Source organism: Coregonus clupeaformis, chromosome 1 (genome assembly GCF_020615455.1).
Source record: "Coregonus clupeaformis isolate EN_2021a chromosome 1, ASM2061545v1, whole genome shotgun sequence".
Taxonomy (NCBI): Eukaryota; Metazoa; Chordata; class Actinopteri; order Salmoniformes; family Salmonidae; genus Coregonus; species Coregonus clupeaformis.
The window spans coordinates 44,314,863-44,317,580 of NC_059192.1; the positions used below are offsets into that span (position 1 = coordinate 44,314,863).

General features: G+C 40.3%; 1 long non-coding RNA gene across 1 annotated transcript; it reads left to right on the forward strand.

Moving 5' to 3' along the window:
* Positions 1-569: 569 nt before the first annotated feature.
* LOC121582694 lies at positions 570-1,719 on the forward strand. The gene is made up of 2 exons (XR_006003392.1): positions 570-864; positions 1,210-1,719. It is a non-coding gene; the product is annotated as an uncharacterized LOC121582694 (long non-coding RNA).
* The last annotated feature ends 999 nt before the right edge of the window (positions 1,720-2,718 follow it).

Here is a 2,718-nt window from a genome sequence, read left to right on the forward strand (position 1 = left end):
CTGGCCTGTTTAGGCAAGGATATGGTCATGTATGACAGGACTTCCGTTACCAACTCCTATGATACATGACCACCTCCCTTAGTGCAAAATCAGAAGAGGATTTCTGGCTGGTTTCATTTCTGGCTGGTCAGAGGGTTTGTACTGGCCTCTGGCCTTGACGTGCCAGAACACTCCCACTGTTACATTGTGTGTGTGTATGTGAGCACCTGAGTGCGTGTGCAATGCATGTGTGTCTGTGTATGCTTGAGTGTACATTTGTGTGTGTGTGTGTCTGTGTTTGCTTGAGTGTACATTTGTATGTGTGTGTCTGTGTATGCTTGTGTGTACTACGTTGGTGCATGAACACACACTCGTGTGTGAATGTCTCACCTCAGCACACCCTGAGAGTGCTTGTCGGAAGACCTTGAGGAGGCTAAAGCATGGGGCCTCTCCTGGGAGAGGGAGAGAAAGAGACCCTGAACCGATAAGAAACTTTTCAGCGGTAGGAACTAGGTGTTCTAACTCTCTCCCTCTTTCCTCGCTGTGCTGTTGACATCTGAGAAGAAGATAGCAGATTATTATGTAGCAAGTTCACCCTACGCGACAATGGTGAGCAACGACAGCCAATCAACCTTAGCCGAGACACTGAGGTTTTGTCATGCTTGTTGCTGGTTACTTTATAATGTGTTATTTTTTTTTGGGTTGCTCTGGCCCCTGCAAGTGCATGTTATGCCATGGCCTGAAACCAAGGAGGTGGGCTAAGTGCTGACGGAGCACAGAAAACAGCTACTCTGTCTTTCTCAAACATCTTCAAGGTCTCTCGGGAGGAATAAATTACCCTGAGGAGGTGTTTGCTTTAGGGAGACAGCTCTGGTGCTGTACAGGGTAAGTCAGCTTTTTTTGAAGGATTTTCACCTAATAAATTATATAGAACTAAAACCTCAAACAGGCTCATGCAGAATATAAAGTCTCAAATGTTTTTCACATTTGCTGTTTAGCAAATTCTTTTTTATTAAGAATTTTCAATTGCAGTTATTGTCTTATTCAATGATTGAAGTCCTGAAAATATTTTTTGGGCGTATTCTAAAGTATAGTTACTTGTACAAAATCGTCTATACATGATCAAATAGGAATCACTTTTTTTCTTTTTTTTTTCTTTAAATACCATTGTATAAGGTTTAATATTCAAAGAGTTCATTCTGTGAGGTTGTCTGTGTCTCTTCCTTCTAGGTCCACACAGCGGTGGATTCGAGAGGGGTATCTGCACTCGCTGTTCCTTTTTCCTATGCATATACCTCTTTGAGATCTAGCTTTAAAGAGGCATAGGGCATGGGAAAATGGGGCTGCAGAGGTATTTCACCGACCAAACTACCCCTGGTTGGTCAACTACCACAGCCCGGAGTTCTCCCTGTTCCCCCATCTTGGACCTGATCTAGAGGACTCCAGAATAAAAAGACCACAACAAGACCACACCCTGAACTCAGTGGAGAGACCATACCATACCTCGTAAGGAGAGACTGGATTTTACAATGTCCTGAAACATTCTGTTGTCATCTGATGGCTCCTTTATTTATGATGATAATACTATAGTACATTTCATAGATGTCCAAGCTGTTGCTGTATTGCTGACTTTTTATATTGCTTAATGTTTTGTAATGTTTGTTGTCCACCTAGTGGGTGGAATTGTCTGTTGTTGTAACAAAGTGTGTAAAAAAAAAGAACCAATTATTGATCTTCAAATGTTTGTCTTATTTTCTATTATAGGACAAATGTAACCCTTAAACTGAATAATCATGAATAGTTAGTGAGTAATCAGATAATACAATCTTAAATTGATTTACATTGTAGTTATTCTATGACTTAGTTAAAATACCAACACACGACATTGTATTTAAAGCATGCAGAAATTACGATATAAGGTTTTTAACAGAACATTTTACAGAACAAGATTTCAAAGAATGGCAACCCTTTTAATGTCAAGGCATTTGCAAAAGATGGTTTAGATCCCAGTAAAGTTACCAATTAGCTTAGCAATGGAAAGCTTACACTTGAATAATTAAACTGTAGTTTTTCCTCAATCCTATGAGATTTAAAGAAGCATATCCACATAAAGAGTTAATGGTAAAGAGAAACGTTTGAAATAGTGTGGTTCTGATGTTATCAGTCACATTTCCCACAATACAGGAATTTCAGTGATTTGCCAAAATTATGTGAGGTTATACATCTGTGGAAGGTTCTAAGAACTGTGCATGGTTCTAAGAATCTTGCCTTTTGATTCTGATAATTCAGATGGCACTAGATGATTGTACTTGAAGAATGTCTCCTGTATCAGAGCGTCTATAGCTTAGGATAAGATGGAAGAGTGAGTGATGGGAGAATGACAAAAGTGTACATTATGCAGCAAACAGCCATTGGGCCTCTTTTCCCCCCCATCCTCAGTCCTGTCAGCTACACTCTGTCTGCAGCCATTCAGCCACAGAGCAGTCAGCTCTTAGCAGCGCAGTTAGCACATCCTCACCTGATTGCCACTCACATGCCGTTCACTGAATAAAATGTACAGTAATCCGTATTTCCCATCCACATGTATGAAGGCGTGCATTAGGCATGTTTGAATAACAACTGGGGGACTTTACTGGTATCTAAACCATATTTTGCCCTTGACCTTACAAGGCTTGCTATTCCTCGAAATCTTACAGTGAGGGAATAAAGTATTTGATCCCCTGCTGATTTTGTACATTT